Source organism: Callorhinchus milii, unplaced genomic scaffold (genome assembly GCF_018977255.1).
Source record: "Callorhinchus milii isolate IMCB2004 unplaced genomic scaffold, IMCB_Cmil_1.0 Scaffold3, whole genome shotgun sequence".
Taxonomy (NCBI): domain Eukaryota; kingdom Metazoa; phylum Chordata; class Chondrichthyes; order Chimaeriformes; family Callorhinchidae; genus Callorhinchus; species Callorhinchus milii.
The window spans coordinates 22,453,114-22,472,846 of record NW_024704744.1 but is presented as its reverse complement, the minus strand read 5'-3'; the positions used below and the strand labels follow the sequence as shown (position 1 = coordinate 22,472,846).

At 40.6% G+C, this 19,733-nt stretch overlaps 1 protein-coding gene across 1 annotated transcript in view; it reads right to left on the bottom strand.

Moving 5' to 3' along the window:
- Positions 1-19,733, bottom strand: part of otofa (otoferlin a) — a 186,307-nt gene that overhangs the window by 153,686 nt on the left and 12,888 nt on the right.

Genomic DNA, 19,733 nt, shown 5'->3' with positions numbered 1-19,733 from the left:
TTTCCTGACAGTCAGTGTGGAACACCACTTTCTGATATTATTAGCCTTTTAACACACTTCCACAAAGCAATTAAAATTAGCAAACATTGTAATGTTGGGTTCATTCCTATATCACCAGAACCTTTTAGATCCAAACTTAAGTCTGGCATGCTTCATAGCCCTAATGGCACGCTTAATTTTTTTTAGCATGCTAAATGTCATGTTGTTTTAATGGCATTTCAATAAAATTGATGTCAATATTTCTATTCCAAAAGAGGCTTTGTTTTCCTATAATTGTTTTTCTTACCCATCTCACTCATTAACATTTCATTTTAAAAACTTGTCATATCACAAGCCAATATTTTCAGGAGAGAAAAAAGAATAATTCTAGTGTGGATATGAGATAATTCTAATCTCGTTACATTATTTGGCTAATTATTTGAACCTCTGAATTATTTGGACCAGAACACTGGCATCATTTAATAAATTGTTTCTTCATGTCTAGGCTTGACTATGCAAACTCCCTGCTCACGGGATTTCCTAATTGCACTCACCAGAAGCTGCAGATTATTCAGAACTCTGCAGATCGTGTCCTTTTTCATTCCATGCTCCGCCAACTTATCCTTGCCCGGCTTCACTGATTCTCCCAGGTGATCAAGTTCTCGATACTTGTCCTTGCTTTTAAAGCCTTGGTCTTGCCCCACTCTACCTCTGCGACCTGCAAAAACCTTACCAACCCGCCCATTCACTCTGCTCAGCAGATACTGGCCTGCTTCAAGCCCTCCACCCCACCATCGGCTGTCGGGCCTTCAGCCTCTCTGCCTGCAACATCTGGAACTCTATTGAGAGTCCCTTCACCGTGCCCCTTCCCTTACCTTACCTCCATCAAGGTCTGTCTGAAAACCTTCCTCTTTGACTGTGCCTTTGATCACCCTACCACCCCCAGCCCCTTATCCCCCAGCCCCAGGTCCCCCACCTTTCTTAATCCAACCCCCAGTTTAGGTGCAAATGCTTGACTGTCCTGCACCTTGGGACATCCTCCCAATATGAAAGGCACTATACAAATGTAATTTGTTTTTGATGTAAATGGTTATAACTGATTGTAGCATGGATACACTAAATCAAATAAGCCAAAGCACCTTCTTCATTCAAAACAAATTTATGTGATCTTGTAAGTTAACCCATCACCATGCTTAAGAGTGTCCAAGTTAGACTGAGAATCTCATTCATGCAACCTAAACATGGACATTTCTGTGTCTGGAATGCAAACTCTCTCCCCAGAAGGATGCACCTAATTTCACAGAGTACTAGGTGCAGTTTGGCAAGGGCCAAGCCTTGCGGATCCTCAAGTGTGCATAAAATGATAGTGCTGGAGTTTAACCAGTTAAAATTGTATAGCTTGCCATTGAAAGCACCATCTAGCAAACTTCCCACTGCTAAATGGGAAGTATACCTGATCAGTCTGCCCTCCAAGCCCTGTCAATGAGCCAGACTAGATGGTCTGTCATCTTGTAATTTAGCTGATTTGTTTCACGACTATTTGACAGTATATTATGAAGGGAATCAGGCAGAAATCATGCTGCATTAAGAACATGATGAACTTGAGATTATCATAAATTGAAAACAGGGGAACATCTGAGTCTCATTCCATGACCAAAGTTGATATTGCATGGCAGACTGCTGCAGGGGATAATAAAATTAATGGTATAGGACACATTTCAAGATTGATGCTCTCAAACTAATGAGGAAAGAAATTAGGCAGAAGGGAAATAAAATGGAACTAAAAGCCCCACAGAGTATTTTCAAAAGATGGGTTAGGAAAGGTACAAATAAAATATCATTAGAAATAGGATGGATCTAGCACAACAATTTGTATTTATATAGCGCCTTTCACATTGGGGGATCATTTCAAGACGCCTCAGACAGTTGATTGGGAGTCTGAGGGAAGGTGGCTGAAAGTGCAGACAAAAAGATACGTCCTCAGGCCAGTTTTGCATAAAGCAAGTAAAAGGAGGGAATCATTTGTTTAAATTAACATTGGAAACTGGGATGAAGAAAGAATCAGAAAATTTCTAAAATTCTCGTAAAAAGAATTGTTAAAATGTGAAAGGGAAATGTGTACTACAGTGCTCTGAGACGCTTCCCTGCATGGAGGGCACTATATAAAAGCAAATTGATGTTGTTTACAGATGAGTGGCTGAAACTTCTTTTGAAAAATGTTGATAACCTCTCGCCTGCTACAAAATGTTATACTATCTTCCTGAAAAGATTCAATTTCCTCAGGGAATACAGGATTTATCTTCAGTGGGTATTAAGTCGTAATCCTATAATTCTTGCATTTGGTAAAGTGCCTTATCACGTCAACATGTCTCTAAATATCTCATAGAGTTTGTGTAAACTTCGTGATTGTTTTTGTGGGCAATTAAAGTGCTTTCTACAAAATTGCTTCTAATTCTTATCATGTTGTCGAGAGGTCTTCAAATACTTTACAGGGTTCAATGGAAGTCTCTCCCGCAATCCCTCTGCCTTGCCCCTCTCGCCCACTTTCAAATCCTGCCTAAAGACCTTCCTTTTGGATTGCGCTTATGGTCATCTCGTGCCTCCCTCTCCCCCTGCTCAGGGTCAGACCCTGCCACTGTCAAGCGCTCCGGGATGCTACCCTGGGTGAAGGGTGCTATTTGTGCAAATTGTTGTTGTTGTAATGTAAAATGTAGTGATTGTGTATTTTGTAGGCAAATAAGGTAGCCAATTTGCGCACAGCAAACAACCATGAAGTGAACAAACAATTTTATTTGGGGGAATTGTTGGCTAGGACACTGGAAGAAACTCACTTCTCTTTCCAAATACTGCCTTGAGATCTTTAACATCCATTGATGAACAGGCAAATGGGACCGTGTAAGGACAGCATCTTCAACAATGCAGCACAACACACAGCATTACATTGATTTGTCAGCCTAGACTGTGTGGGTTCAATACTGACAAGAGCTTGAACCCACAACTTCTGAATCAAAGGTGAGAGGGTTATATCAACTGAGGCATGCTGACACCTATAACAAAATTAACATAATGTGAGACTGAAATACAATATAATCAAGTTCTACTATAGTTTATATTTAAGAGAAATTGTTGCATTGTGTTGTGACAGAACATTATTGCAGAATTCAATCTGTAACTTTTATTTCATTTTGTGGGGAGCTGCCTTCATCTTTCCTCTTGGGTTCAATGATATTGCTATAAATTCCTTGTCAGTGAATCCTCATTTGCTCGCCTATATTTCATAAATATCACCTGATGCTCCTTCGATTTAATAGCAATACTTGGGACTGCAACAAATCCTGCTTTCTGCAAACAATTTCCTCCTTTGTAATCTTTTATGGTATCGAAGAACAGCTATTTTTTTACACACAATCTCCTGCTCCCCTAGGCTTCAAATGTATTTTATTCTTCAACATGGTGGTTGAGGCTGGTACACTGGTGACTTTACTCAGCAGGCTATCAGAGGAGCTCCCTCTGACTTATTATAATTTCCTTATTAAAACATTTGAGCAGTTCAAATAACCCTTGCCATCTATTTCCTGAAAACAGAAAAACATAGCATGTAGCTAAAATAAAAATCTCTGAACAGTTTCATATTAAAGTAAACTCCTGAAGAAAACCCTATCTTATCTTGTCACTGTCACTTAGATCACCATGCTGTCAGTATCTCGGCCACTTCCCATGCGAAATGTAAATAAGGGACTCTGCTTTACTTGTCACTCCGCTTAACATGTACAGTAACTCGTCGCTTTCTGGAAACTCTTATAAGTACGGTATGAATTTGGATAACTCATCAGTCACAGCACCCCCTTGTGGCCTGGGAGGACTAGCCACTCAGGATAACTGTTACTGAACCCTTTTCACTCGGAGTGATGAGTTATCAGGAGTATACTGTATGTTCTCATTTTCTTGACTAGGAAGCCAAGAGGGAAGTGAGGTTTGTATTGGACATAAATTATTTTTGTTCTGCTTGCATTCCAGGTTTCAACACATTTTTCTTTAATATACAAACATGCAGCAAAAAAATATCCAAGACATAGTGGTACCACAAGTAACTGATTTGTAAAATAAATATGCACACTGTATTCTACTAGAAGCTCTTAATAGTCTTAGAAGCAATTTATTAAAAGTACTCAGAATGATAAATGGGACCCCAAATTACAGGCAATTGTTGTAATGGAATGATACTATGTTAACCCTTATTCAAATGCAGCTTCCACCTCCACTTTTCTTTCTTCTTTCTACCCTTAGCTCAATTTACAATGGCTAAATTACTGCCAATCTACACCATTAGACAATTTAAAGTATGCAATGAATCACATATTGCAGTTAGACGTTTGTGAACTTAACCATTTCTACTGTCAAAAGACATCTGGTGTAAGCCAGTTAATGGAGTCTCATTAAGGGGAATGGTTGATTCAAGGGAGAATTTATTCAGTACATGCATTATTGATTCCCTTTCAAATGCATAAAAGTAGATTTTTCACAGCATTTTAGACTTGTACATAGCACGGTCAGCACTGGTTTAATAAACACAAGCTACTTTGAACAGAGAAAGTTATCTGGTGATTAATTTCATAGAAATCTTTCAGTTTTGCTACACATTAGATTGAGAGACAGGATACAGAATCAAACAATCTGACTCGGAGGGTACAACACGACATGCTGTTTAATAGTTTTTATTCCACAAGTGAAATCCATAGAACAGCCTCATGCATAGAATAAAAAAAATATAATTTGTCTACAAATACACAGTCAATCCACTTCATAGTACATCTTCCTGATGCGAAAGGTGCTACTATACCAAATGCAGTAATCATCATTATTATTATTATTAATCCTTGCATTTGATATAATGTCTTTCACATCAGCAGGGCATCTCAGCACTTTGCGGTGTTTATTGTAAAGTGCAGTGACTATGTATTTTGTAGGCGAACATATCAAGTAGTTGGCAATATTTTATTTATCAATTTTTTTTAAATATTGGAAAATATAACATTCTCCTTTGAACTTTATTTTGAAATGCCTGGTCTTTTGGAGGATTCAGTGAAAAGGCAAGCAGAATTTTACTAGTTTTACAATGCACAACAATCATTATATATTATTTCATTACCGTTTTGTGCTGTCACATTGCAGATGTTTCAAACAGTGGCTTGGTAGATTTGCAAGAAAGAGGAGGACTGGTCAACAGAGGGGAGGATTGGTCAGAGGATGGGAGGACTGGTCAGGGGAGGAGAGTTCTGGTCTGAAAGAAGCACTAGATAGTGGGTATATGTATAATCATATACCAAGGAAGAAAAGACAAAAGCAGTTGTTCTCAGGGGAACTGTGCTTAGCAGAGAAGAGCAGAGTTAATGAAGCAGAACAATCAGTGGGTGACAATAATAAGGGATTATATCCATGTTTGTTGTGTGAACATTCATGACATGGGATATCATTAGACCTGATATGGAGAAGATCTGAGGCCAGTTCAGCGAGGAGAAGAGAGTGTAAGTGTTAAGGATGATCGCAGGGAGATTCTCTGATTGCTGGTGAATTTACAGACGTTAGCAGCTGCAGCAGAAACAATCACACTCCAAGATCAGTAAACTTATTAAAACAAAACCAAAATACTGCAGATCCTGGAAATCTGAAAACAAAAACAGAAGTCGCTGGGAACACTCAGCAGGTCAGGCAGCATCTATGGAGAAAGGAAAGCGAGTCAACGTTTCGGATCCACGACCCTTGAACTTTGTCAGCTCAAGTGGGTTATAACATGATTTTTCTGTGAGCAGGATTGCAGCTAAAGTATAATGTTGCCTTTAACATAATGCTACTCTTTGAAAAAGGATTCCAAATTTAGTTCAATTAAAATCACCCTAAATAATCTGTCAGTTTTCTGTGAATCAACTAAAGTGTTAACAGAAATACAGAGACCTCACCAGATAGCTTTTTAAAATTCAAGGTTGGGTATCTTTTAGGAGTGATCAAATTAAGGGCTGTGGAAATTAAATTAACCCAGAAAATGTTCATTGATGTGTTACAAACGCTTCCTTAAGTGTCACAGCTGACTAATTACACTACAATTTATAAATGTAACTATGTACCCAAAACACATTCTAATCCAGTCACAGTGGCATTCCAGCCTGTCTTCTGTTGGAGAAAGGAGGCCTCCAGTTGATGAGACCAGTCAACCATGTCTTCTCTTTTAATAAACTTTCAGTCACTTTTCCAATGTGAAATATGCTACCAGAATGTAGTCTTCGTGTTCAATTCCATTCATGGACACATTAAGTGAATGTTACAATACAATTTAGACTTATATAGCACGTTTCATGTCAGGAGGTCATCTCAAAACAATTTACAGGAATCATAATCTGATTTGGAAGCCTTAATGTCCCTTAGGCAGTATTCTGGCAATAAATCATTTCAATTTCTATTTAAGAAAGAAGAAACATGCCAACAGTGCACTTGGCCTGCGATCAAAGGTTCCAAGACTAAATCTTGGAGTTTCAATCCACTCAAGCCCTTGAATAAGTATAAAAATGAAGTCTAAGCAAATCTCCCTCAGATTGAATTGGCTCTGAGGAAATATATCTGGCTAACAGTAATGCATTGATTCCCATCAATGATCTGTGATCTCAACCCTGTGAGTCAATGCAGGGTGTTGCGAGTTGGAAAAGTACTTTGATATGTGCCATTGTTGTTAGATTACCACAAGGGATATTTCTGGACCACTTATTTTAACACAGCCTGAATGTTAAAACCATCCAATCTGACATTAATTAGCATTAATCAAATGTGTCATCTCAACACCGTTTACTTCCAATGGATGAATGCATTGTTTTTTGATTTTCAACAATTTTCTACACACCAGAGAAGCTTATCTGCTTCCAAATGTTCTAAATGCTTCCTAATTTGAAGATATCAAACTCAAGCTTTATCAAAAATGGTTCCGATCCTGACTCCTGTGGCACACCATTACCATTTGACTCACCTCCCTACCCCCCATGAGCCATTGCTTTCTATGAAATATCTGTTATCTGTCCTTTGGATGAGACATTATACCTGGGTACCTTCTGGCTGTTCAGGTGAATGCTTAAGATCCCTTGGTGTCCTGGGCAATTATCGCCAAATAGATTGGTTATTCACTTCATGGCTATTTGTGGGACAATCCTATGCACAACTTGATTGCAATGGTCTATTATGTGGAACAGTGTTAAAAACCATTCTAAAAATACAGGTATACACCATCCACCATCTCATCTTACTCCACTATATCTGAAACAGCCTTGAAGAATTCCAATGGATTAGTTTGGCACAACCTTCCACTTGAAAAAGGCATGTGAAATATTCTGTAATAAGATTTGTTTGAGGACAAAAAAAGTTCTATAGGAAGTACTTAGAGAAATGTTGTATAAATAACTAGATTATGAATCTGATGTGGTTTCATTCGACAATTCACAATTTCAACAAGTTAGGTAAATGTGCTGTTTTAGAATTTAGCTCAGATTTCCCAATTTACACAATGTGTTAAATCGGAATTTCCCAATTGGTATGGAATTACAGCTGGAAAAACAAGAGTTGGAGCGATTGGGTAACTTTGTAAATCTGACACACAAAAAGAGCATACTCTATATTAAAAAATTAAATACATACAGGGATTAAGAATAATCATTGCACTGCATTTATTTCTGCTGTCTATCGCAAAACACTACAGATTTATTACCTACACTGAAGTGATGTATTATCTCTGTGGTAGGAAGCATTATCTCTTCAAGCAGCAAAAGAAAATCACTTGTGTCGACCTCTGCATCTGCATTAATAAATATTCTATAGGATACCGAGCCTTGTTCTGTGGAAGTTTAGTTTGAAGACATTAGCTTTCTAGTAGTGCCGAGTATGACTCATAAATGCCTCAGCACAAATTGCTGTTCTCAGCGGCTCTCTCCCCAGCTCTTATAAATTACTAAAACCGTCTGTGCATGGATACGCTCTGTATTTTTAAAAAAAATGGTCATAGAGGCTCATTTCTAAAAAAATAGGGTTATCTTGCTTCATTTTGCAAAGCGGTAATTACATTTAATGTTACCTGTAGCAATGAGCTTGAAAAAGTGCTGGTCAGGAAAAGGACAACTTTTAAATAAATTGCATTTTACAACATCAGAAAGAATGTCTGGATATTTAAAGAATGTCTCTTCCAGGGACCTCCGTGTACATTGTACTGATATGTGAGTCCTTGCCTCCATGCCAGGATTGCCTCTGAAGTGGGTGTCCTGCTGCCGTTTCTGGATGAGTGCTTCTTCAACTTCAAGAACAACAACTTGCATTTATACAGCATCGTTCACGCAGGATGGTCATTCAAACCTCAGTGAAATGCATGTAGGTTTTAAACTATAGAATGAATGAACTTGCATTTTTAAAGCATCTACGTCACCAAACTATCTCAGTAACAACGGTCAAGTGTAGTGATTATTGTCTTGTTGACTAAAATAGCAGCCATTTTGTGCACAATAATGTCCCACAAATGGTCATAGACAACGACAACAAAATTACATTTACATAGCGCCTTTCATGTTGGGAGGACGTCCTAAGGCGCTGGACAGACAGAGTTTCGGACCTGAGCTGAGGGTCAGGTTGGGGGAGAGGGGAGGGCAGGGGGGGAAGCAGGGAGATCGAAAGCACGGTCGAAGAGGAGGGTCTTGAGATGGGTCTTGAAGGTGGCGAGGGAGGGGGCGAGACGGAGGGACTGCGGGATGGAGGTCCAGAGGATGGGTGCAGAGTGGTGAAAGGCCCGCCCGCCAATAGTGGGGAGAGCAAGGCGGGGAACGTGAAACAGGCCAGAGTCTGCTGAGCGGAGGGGTGAACAGGACAGTAGGGGTTTGGAGTTCAGAGAGGTAGAGAGGAGCAAGACCATGGAGGGCTTTGAAGGTGAGGACCAGGATCTTGAACTGTATCCTCTGTGTGATGGGAAGCCAGTGGAGTTGGGCACGGATATGGGTGATAGGATCAAGGAGCCTAGTGTGGGAGAGGACACAGGTTGCAGAGTTCTGGATGATCTGCAGCCTGTGGAGGGAGGAGTTGGGGAGGCCGATAAGCAGTGAATTTGCATAGTCGAGTCTCGATGTAATGAAGGCGTGTATGAGGGTTTCGGCGGTCTGCGTTGTGAGACAGTGACGGAGCTGGGTGACTTTGTGGAGGTGGGGCAAGGCAGAGTGGGTCATGGCACAGATGTGGGGTAGAAAGGATATTTGAGGGTCAAACATGACCCCAAAGTTCTAGACTGGCTTAGCAAGGTGGAGTATGCAACCATGGATGGTGATGCTGTCAGTGCCTAAGGTTAGGCGGCGCTGACGGGAGCCAATCAGGAGAGCCTCGATCTTGTTGATGTTCAACTGAAGAAAGTCAGCTCTCATCCAGGACTTAATGTTTGACAGACATCCTGTCAGCACAGCAGTGGTCCTAGAATCAAGGGTGGAGGCAGAGAGGTAGAGCTGGGTATCATCCATATACAAGTGGAAGTTGACCCCATGTCTGCGAATGATGTCACCAAGGGGGAGCATATAGATGTTGAAGAGGAGGGGACCAAGGACAGAGCCCTGAGGAATACCTGCATGAGACAGTCCGGGGACTAGAGGAGAAGTCACTTGAGGAGATGAAGTGCAAGCAGTGTGAAAGGTACGATCTGAACCAATCAAGGACAGTGCCGTGGAGGTTGAGGTGAGAGGAGAGGCGGTGGATGAGGATAGAGTGGGCGATGTTGTCAATAGCAGCAGAGAGGTCCAGGAGGACGAGGAGGCAGAGGGAGCCCTGGTTGCAGATGGACAGAATGTCATTTGTCACTTTGACTGGACGGTTTCTGTGCTGTGGGTGGCACAGAAGCCCGATTGGAGGGGTTCGAGAAGGGAGTGACGGAAGAGGAAGGAGCAAAGCTAAGAAGCAACAACTCATTCCAGGACCTTGGAGAGGAAAGGGAGGTTGGAGATGGGGTGGTAGTTAAAGAGTAGAGAAGAGTCTAGGGAGGGTTTTTTAAGGATAGGAGTGATGACAGCGTTTTTTAAAGGGGTGGGAACAGTATCAGAGGACAGAAAGAGGTTAACAATGTCAGTGAGTAGAGGGGCAAGGAACTGGAGCTGGGATGTAAGGAAGGGGGTAGGGATGGGATCCACGGAGCAGGTAGAGGGTTTCAATTTGGTTATGGTGGTGATGAGAGAGGAGGGGGAGATGGGTTCAAAGGTGTGGAGGGAGGGGTGGATAGGGGCTGGGGTGGGCGGATGAGATGGGGAGGGAGTAGCAATTGCAGTAGCAGAGGCAGCTGAGTGGATTCCATCAACTTTGGATTTGAGGAAGTCCAACATCACCTCGCAGTCGGCATCTGAGGTGAGGATGGGTGAGGCATGAGAGAGTGCGCGGAGGAGCCGGATCGTGATGGAGAAGAGGACCCTGGGGTTGTCCTTAGCCTGCAAGATTGTCTTGTAGTAGAACAACGATTTAGCGGAGGCGAGGGCGGAGTGGTAGGATTTGACGTGGTCCAACCAAATCTGCCGGTGGACAGTTAGGTTTGATTTAAGCCAGGTGCTCTCAGCGGAACACACCTGGGCTTTAAGGGAGCGGAGCTGACTGGTATACCAGCGTCTATGTATAGACAATTACACATAGTTCATGAACTTCATGTAGAAGGAAACTAGATTTTTGCTTTAAAACTCAATTAATTTACTGGAGTTAATCTGGGTGAAATTTGTTTATAATGTTTCCCAACCATGTTTTTCCTGAAAACGGTATCTCTTTAAATGGTACCAATGGTAAAGATCCTATTATAAAGATCCTATTATATTCTGCAGTAGCATTGCCCTGTGTTGCACGTTTCAAATCAAGGCCCACAATGTTTCCAAACACCCAACCTGGTTCTACTCGTGTTATCTTAAGCTTTGCAATATCAAGTCTGGTAGTCATTATGTGGGTCTTTCATAGTCCAGATTGTGGTATAAATTCGGTCAGTATATCACCTGAAGTTCCATTATACAATTTGATTGAAGGGGACTGACTGCTCTGTTTGAAATACCCCATTTGGATAGCTTTTTTCACTCGGAAGAAAATAAAGGGTGATGTTAATCACACATCTGTGTGACAAGCCTAGAAGCACAAAGCGTTCTCCTACAATAATATGAGCAGCTGTTATAGCTTGGCATTCAGTGCAGGAACTGAGACACAATGGAATTGGTAATGTACCATCGCCAATTGCACAAAGGGATCTGTAGCCTTGTGGAAGTGGTGTCACTACTAAAACATTCAGCAAATGCATATCCAGTGCAGAGTGTAATGGTAACACACGGTTAATGTAGCATGTTGCAGACTGAATTCTTATTTAGCCATACATTTATACATGCTGGGCACATTAACATTATTGCCTCAGTGTACCTATGATACAAAAACTTCAGCTTGACTGTTTTGATGATATTTTGCGTGATCTCTGCAGGGCCTGTGAATGTTGCAAAACACTTGAGGCAGCAATATTTGAGCAAGCAAGGGTTTATTGGGCTAGTTGTGTAAACCATGTATAAACATATGTCTATTGTGGACCATGTTTAAACTATGTGTAAATAGGAAATTACAGATCCCTTTAATTTCTGCAATTAATATCCAATGAAAATGATTGCTTGCTATTTACATAATTAAGGACACGCAAATCTTTATATAGAAGATTGTACACAATAATAGTAATCCTTGCATTTGATATAGTGCCTTATGTCTTTCAGACATTTCAAACCATTTCACAGAATATACCATAAAGTGAATTGACTGTATAATTTGTGGGCAAATTGTGGGAGTCAATTGCATACAGTAGAATCCCACAAACAGCTGTAGATTGAGTGACCAATTTGTTTTTCTTTAAAAGAATTATTACACCTGGAAAAGAGATCTGACAATTGTCTAACATCCAGGTTCCTATTTACTGCTAGGTAAACAGATGTGTGTGGAGTAAGGACACTTGCCCAACATTTCGCCCTGCCTGGAATCGAACCCAGGTCTCTCACTTGTGAAGCGAGTGCTCCAACCAGTGAGCTACAGGACTCAACAATAGTAACTACAGACACACCCAAATCTATTTTTCCTCCTCTAGTTGTGAACCTGGTCCTACTGATGTTCCGACTGCCTGCTTCTCTGGATGAGCGCCAACTTTCTGCAGCTGAACAAGGGCAAGCCAGAATCCATCCTCCTTGGCTCTCATCGATATCTTCTCATCTTCAATTTTTCCAATGGACTCCTCACCAGTCTCCCCAGTTCCATCATAAATAAGGTCAAAATTGTATAAAACTCTGCCGCCTGTATCCTCACCCATACCCGACTCCATACCCCTATTACCCCAGTTCTTTCAAGACTACACTGACTCCCTATTGCAGAACAGATCGATGAAGATCCTCACTCTTACTTTCAAAATCACTTCACACCCTGACACCTCCCTATCTCTCAGATCTGCTCACCGCCCACTCCACTGGCTCGGGTCTTCTGCATTTCCCCTCCACTCCACCATTGTGCCAGCCGTGCTTTCAGCCACCGCGCCCTGAATCTCTAGAACTTGCCTCACTCCCTCTGTCTTGCACCATCCAACCCCCATGCCCAACTTCAAATCACACCTGAAGACTTTTCTCTTTGACTGTGCCTGTGGTCAAACCACACCACTGTTAAGCCCTCCAAGACACTACCCATGTGAAGGGAACTTTAGAAATGCAAGCTGATGTTGTACACACAACTCATGTAACAGACCCTATTGTAAGGCATTTTCATAGCAGTCAAAACAACAAACAATTGCATATTGGTAATGTTATACATTAGCAGCTCTTTAATCTCTCACTTTCACATCTTTCCCAGTGGTTACAAAAGTCACTACAGATCCACAAGTTCACACTGTATTGCTGGTATATTTGGACAGGCCAAGATCATCATCTCCCTCTCTGAGGACATTTCTACTTTTGATACATGCACTTGATCGAAACATCTCAGAGTGGTTAACAAGTAATTGCTGTCAAGTTGTGAATACTCTAGGCAAACGATGATGCCTTTGTTATTCCACTGCTTTTGATGGTGGCAGCAGGAGACGCCTCTATTGGTTCTCTGACCCCAATAGAGGCAGCAGCAGGTACATTCCAAATGCAAGTTAATCCATTCATATTACAGATACCTGCCTCTTTAAGCTTTGATAAATTTCAGTCTCTTTTTGATTTTATTGGACTCAAGAAAAAAATATAAAATCTTACAACATAATGGGCCGGTTTAGCCATCCATTCAATATTTAATATATTGAATGGAAACAGATGTATGTGTTACTGACCCCTTCACCTTCTCACCATCAGCTGAAGGCAGCAATTTACAAGTCCAGTGCTATATTGCCATCCATGCTCTCACTTGCTTGGCTGTCCCTTACCTTTGCAACATTGCCCGTCTCTGCCACCATCTTGGTTCATAATGATATTCATTTTATTATTGTCTTTAGACCTAGTTCATACAGCTATTATATGATATGGTATATATTTTAAATGGATTTCCACTGATAGGGGTCAGAGACTAGGGTCCACAGTTTTAAGATAATCACAAGAAGAGTGAAATGAGAGCTTAGGAGAATTTTTATCACTGCTGTTGGGATATGGAATGCCCTGGCAAGTAAGGTAGAGAGGTAGTGAGGCAAAGTCCATTATGTTTCAGACAGAGGTAGGCTGCTATCTTCTATCTATACTTCTATACTAATGAAGACAAAATGTCTGTGTGTCTGCTCGTCCGCCAATAACGCAATAACCGATTGACGTAGAGGCATGATTTATACCCCATCGGAAAGATTTTGAATGGAGGAGTGTCATGAGTATATTTGTTTTTGGGTATCTCCTGTTGTTCATGAGCTATTTTCAGTTTTGCGTTTTTCACTGCAGTTACAACGATTTCCTATCGTTGATGAGCTATATTAAAAAAAATGCTTTAATTAAGCCCCAAAATATGAGGTATGCATGGTATTCTGCAACAAAGTAGCGACAGAGGAAATCACACACCCTTATAGAGACATACATCTATACTAATAAAGACTAAATGCCTGTCTCTGTCTGCCAACGCCTTGCTCTGAGAGCTAGTGCAGATTAGTTGGGCTGAATGGCTAACTTCTGTGCTTTAAATTTCTATGTGATGCTACGATTCTTACCTTCTGGGCTACTGAGACTCTCATTCACACCTTCATCATATCTAGGCTCGACAATTCCAATGGCCTGTTCAAAAGACTCCCCATCTCCTTCCTACACATTCTGCAGATCATCCAGAACCCTACAGCTCGCGTCCTCTCCCACACAGGATCCACAAGCCTATTCTTCCTCCCATTCTTGGTCGGTTCCACTAGCTCCTCATCCCCTAGAGGACTTAATACAAGATACTCATCCTCTGTGATCTCCTGCAAACCACTATCCTGGATGAACCCTTCACTCATCGAACACTGGTCCACTTCATATTCCCAGCACGCCCTGCCCCACCATCAGTGGACAAACTTTCAGCCATTCTGTCCCCGCTTTCCAAAACTCCTCAGAACCTCTTCCCTACACCTTGCTTCCTCTTTCCCCACCTTTAAAGCCAGTCTTAAGACCTTTGTTTTTGACTGCTTGCCTTAAGACCTTTGTTTTTGACTGCACTCTCTGTTTTCAGAAAAGAAAGCAGGATCTTGCTACATACTGAAGATCACTGGAGCCTGTATCAGACAGAAACCCTGTGGGTATTAATGTTGTGCATGTGAGAAACTGCAGCAAAAAATATTCACCTCTGCCGCACTATGCTCATCACCAACTAGAATACAGTGAACTCATTGTCAGGAATGGAAAAGCTTGTCATGCTAAAAAAAAAATTTTTGTTCATGGCAAATATGTTTCAAAATTAACCATTCGCAGTGTATTGCAATAAATCTGGCTTGTTCAAGATATCTGGGTTATGGTATTTTTCACCATTCATTTATATGAGTTGCAAAATTTCTATACACATTGCTCGAAAAGAGAAGGGAGTTTCTCTTGGTGTCTTGTATAACAATATTGGTCATTCACGTCATGGCTGTTTGTGGGACATTGCTGTGTGAAAACATTGCTATCTACTGTTGAATCAACAAGACCGAAGACCTCCTGATTGGCCCCCGTCAGCGACTCCGCACCTCAACCTGAGAGCATCACCATCCAAGGAAACACTCTCCACCTCAATGAGCCAGTCCGGAATCTTGACATCTTGTTTGACCCTCAACTGTCCTTTCTACCTCACATCCGTGCCAGGACCCGCTCTGCTTTCCCCCACCTCCGTAACATCGCTCGGGTCCGCCTCTGTCTCACACTGCAGGCCACCAAGAGCCTCAAATACAAATTCTTACATCCAGGCTCGACTACGCAAACTCACTGCTTGTCGGCCTCCCCAACTCCTCCCTCCATAGGCTGCAGATCAGCCAGAACTCTGCAGCCCATGTCCTCTCCCGCACCAGACTCTGCGACCCTATCACTGTCATCCTTGCCCAACTTAGATCATTAAATGTCTTTTTTCACCATTCACACATGCTCTGTTTTTTTTAACCATTCCCTCATCTTCTTGATTATACAGCTGCAAGGACCAGCAGCTCTCTTCTCAGCTTTAAATTTGGCCTTTGAAGTAAGGCCTTTGACCACATTTAAAAGGTGCTCAAAACAGTCCAGGCAGGAATCCATCACAAATCATACTTCCTCCCCATAAAAGTACCAAACTTCAGTTTAGTGCTTTCTCAAGTCCATGCACATTAACCACTGTAAACATGTGCAAATGCCTGACCAGTACATGACTCTGACAACGTATGTGCCATTGAATCACAGGTAACGTTTAATGCTTTATAAAGATAAGGTTAAACCAGCATACTGCTGAATGATATTGAAATCAACACTCTCCACCCAACTATTATTCCAGAGTTTGGGAATGGGGATTCACATCAATGGCCAGTCTCTAGTTATTGAGTACAATTTTTGATAATGTTTGACAATGTAGCAACTAACTCTGGTGACTATTTTCATATTATGTTGCTCTTTGTACCACATGATATTCCATGGAAAGAAAGCAAAGGTTGAGGTGAAAATAGTCTACCATATGACAGAGTGCTCAAAGGTCTACATTGTTCAATTTATTGGCCGCAGAAACGTTCTGCACTGTTTGGTCCATAACAATCCACTCAACAGCTCATTAAAATCATTTAAAATGATAGTTTATTGACTGAAACTGGCAATGACTCCACTAATGTTATAAAAACGTGTATTGTGCTGCATTAATTCCATCTTTGACAGATACAATTTAATTAGCTCTTTAGGAATGTTCTCAGTTGATAAAAGTAATCATTGGTGTTGAAGCCAATTAGCATAATGCATAGATACAAGGATCCTTGTTTCCACTAAAATCAGCTTAATATTGTATTTAGTTAAACACATCCAATATATCATTGATATTCTATTCACCAACTGTTGTTGAAGAAAGATTGAGAAGAGCTTCTTAAACTCAACCAGGTTTAGGGCCATGTAAATGATCTCGTGCCAAACATATATCTTAGTATTACCTGTCTATAAAGCCACAGAAATAATTGACACAATAAGTGGATATTTGATTTATTGTACTAGTTTCTGTTCCTGATGTGTTCCTGGCCCGATACAAATGTAATTTGTTGTTGTTGTTCCTTCAATGAAGCCATCTGGAATAGAACCCCTTATAATGCAACGGTTGGGATCCATAAAATCTCAGCCTGAATTACAATGGGACTGTGGTAGCTGGACTTACTGAACATGCCGGTTCCCGTACATTAAATAAACGCTGACTTTTGAATCATTAGTTTATCACTAGTGTCCTGTGTGCTGTTCATGCACAGTGCAGAAGTAAAGTAGGCGGCAATCTTATGATCTGAAAATCGGCTATTTTTACCATGCGGGAAGCCCAAAATGGCAACTTCCATGACATGAGGTAACCACGAAAGTCATTTCTTGTGGCTCCTCATGCAAGAGGAACCAGTTGGGACTGCTACAAGCAAACCCACCTTATAACAAATCGCATTATAATGGGGATTCTAATTAACAACTCTTTCTCCATAATACCATTTTTTCACTTATGCTAATCTAATTCCCTTTTAAATGGCCCTTCTGAGTCTAAAACTTCTGCATTTCTGTTCAGAATGCTTCCACCAGGGAAATCTTCATTTATCAGTTTGTCACCTGATACTTGTTATTTCCAAAGCTAAGAAATAATAGAAATATATAGAGTATACAGTGTAGAAACAGGCGCTTTGACCCAATGTTTCCCTGCCAGTATTTATATTCCACACGAGCCTCCATCTATCCTAATCTATTCCAACTGAACTACGACAGTGGACCTGATGGGAACACACAAAAATGCTAACATTAAACTTTTAGCGGTTTATTTGATAGTTTGATGTTTTACAGAAGGAGTATATATGGTACATGAAACTGTAAACAACCACAGAAGTGTTTGAGTTTCAAACCATAAATATTAAGTGACAGCTGTCAATCGAGATCAACTCAACCACGATCTGAGACCATTACAAGTTGTGTTGGTGAGGAAGTTGGTGGGACACTAGCTTGTAAAGCCTTTGGAGGGACAGAAGTTGGACTCCACTTTGTTCAGCCAGAACTGTATCACTGCAGTTTTGCCTTCTTTATAGACACACCTGACGAGCTAATGAGTTTGAAAGGACAGAGTTCGAAAGGCCAGCACTTGCAAAGCAAATACACCATATTAAATGAAAATTCTGGGACATACATGAAATTTGTTTAAAAAATCATTAAAAAATTCACCATCCCAAAGACTGTCAAATTTTTCATTTTTTGTTTTGCTTTCTACCCTTTTGTTGGCTTTTTCAGCCTTTTCTCAGCTTATAGCTGTTTTTTTCCCCAATCAATTGCCGAGACAGGATTGTATCAGAAAAGTGATCCTGTCTTCTCCATCCTACAAAAATGAACATAAGTCAAAGGTGTGTCACCTTGATAAGTTACATTGAAGATTAATTTTGCCTAAAAGCATATTTAAGTGTATCTTGCAAAGTACTTTGCTTCAATGCCCTCCCAAGATGAAGTGCACCAAGTGAAATGCAATGATTATTATTATTATTATATAATTATTAGATATTATTTAAGTGCTCCAAGACATCACCCTGCATGAAGGGAGCTACATAAATGCAAGATGTTGTTGTAGAAACAATGTAAATCACCATTCGCAAGACATAGCTCGTAAAATGTTCCTAATGTTATCCACAATGAGGCAACTAAAGTCTTTCATATTTGTTCTACATGAGCAACAGAATGGGAAGACTTGAAACCTTTTGTGGTATCCATAATAGCTGATAGCTTTCTCAAATGTTTTCAGGACAAACAGTTGTTGTGGAGCCTCTCTAGACATTATTAAAAATGGTCACTAATGGTCCTTTTTAATGAAGCAAGACTAATTAGTATTTTGAATGGGTTTGCAAGTGGAGCATAAACACCCAGTGAATTTGTTCCCTAGTATTTAGACTTTAGGCTCAGCCTGGATTATGCTCTGGAGCTCAGTTGGCCAATTCCATTGATATTGCAGAGAATAGATAATACCTGCGTTCCTACCAGCACTATTATCATCTATAGTTATTCCTCACCAACCTAGAGTGCAGATATCGAGCTCTCCGCTATATTATTATCAAACTATGTTTGATGTGATAATTATCATTAATGAACCATTATGAAATGCCACATTTAATCGTTTTCTTTGAACATTATCTCACACCACACAATAAATGGATATTTTTACTGCCATATGCATAGCCAATACCTGTAGTAGAGGAATGAAAGCTTGCAGCATCTACTTATATATCTCTTGTCTCCCTGAATTCTGTGTAAAGACACTTATTGGTTTGCACAGAGCTTTGTCACACCACGTCTGAACTCTGGTTCAATGTAATGTTAGAAAATAACTGTTCATATGAAGTGTTGATATGAAATCTAAGAGGCATGATGCTATCTCCAAGAGTTGCTCTTTTCCAAATAAAAATCAGACACATAGAGATCCAGCAAACACAACAGCTGTGATGTGAAACCTGCTAAACAGTAGCTTCCTGCACAGAAAAGACATTGAAGCCTTAAATGCAGCAATTTCAAATGGGATTTCTTAACAGAGACTGTGGATCATAAAGGGAGAGTGCTTCCAATAATCGGACACCAGTCACATATACTCAGACAATCTACTTTGAAGTCTTTGGGACTTTGGGACGTCCTCCCGACGTGAAAGGCGCTCAATAAATGGAATCTTGTTGTTTGAAGTCGAGCGACTCCTGGTAACTTGGAAGGTCCTTATTTAGAAAGCCCATTTGAAATTGCCATCTTTTAGACCCCACTTGAAAAATAAATATCTGCCTATCTTTCTTTATATTGTGTGATTACTCTCCCTAACAGTCAATAACGGTGCACAACAAAACATTTTATGTGCAATCATCACCAACCCCCAGCATGAAACCTTTCTGAAACTGCAAGATTGAACCTGAGCCCATTTCACCCACGTTGAGAGAGAAAATTACACAAAAATGTTTTAGAAGGTTTTGTATATCACAAAACCTCAGCATTACCTAGCTTCCGACAGTGGTATAATCGATTCTAACAAATGCTCTTGTAGCAAATCTAGACACCCTACAAATAATATTATTTGAAAGTCATGCAGTATATAGACAGATTAAGAAAATGTATATG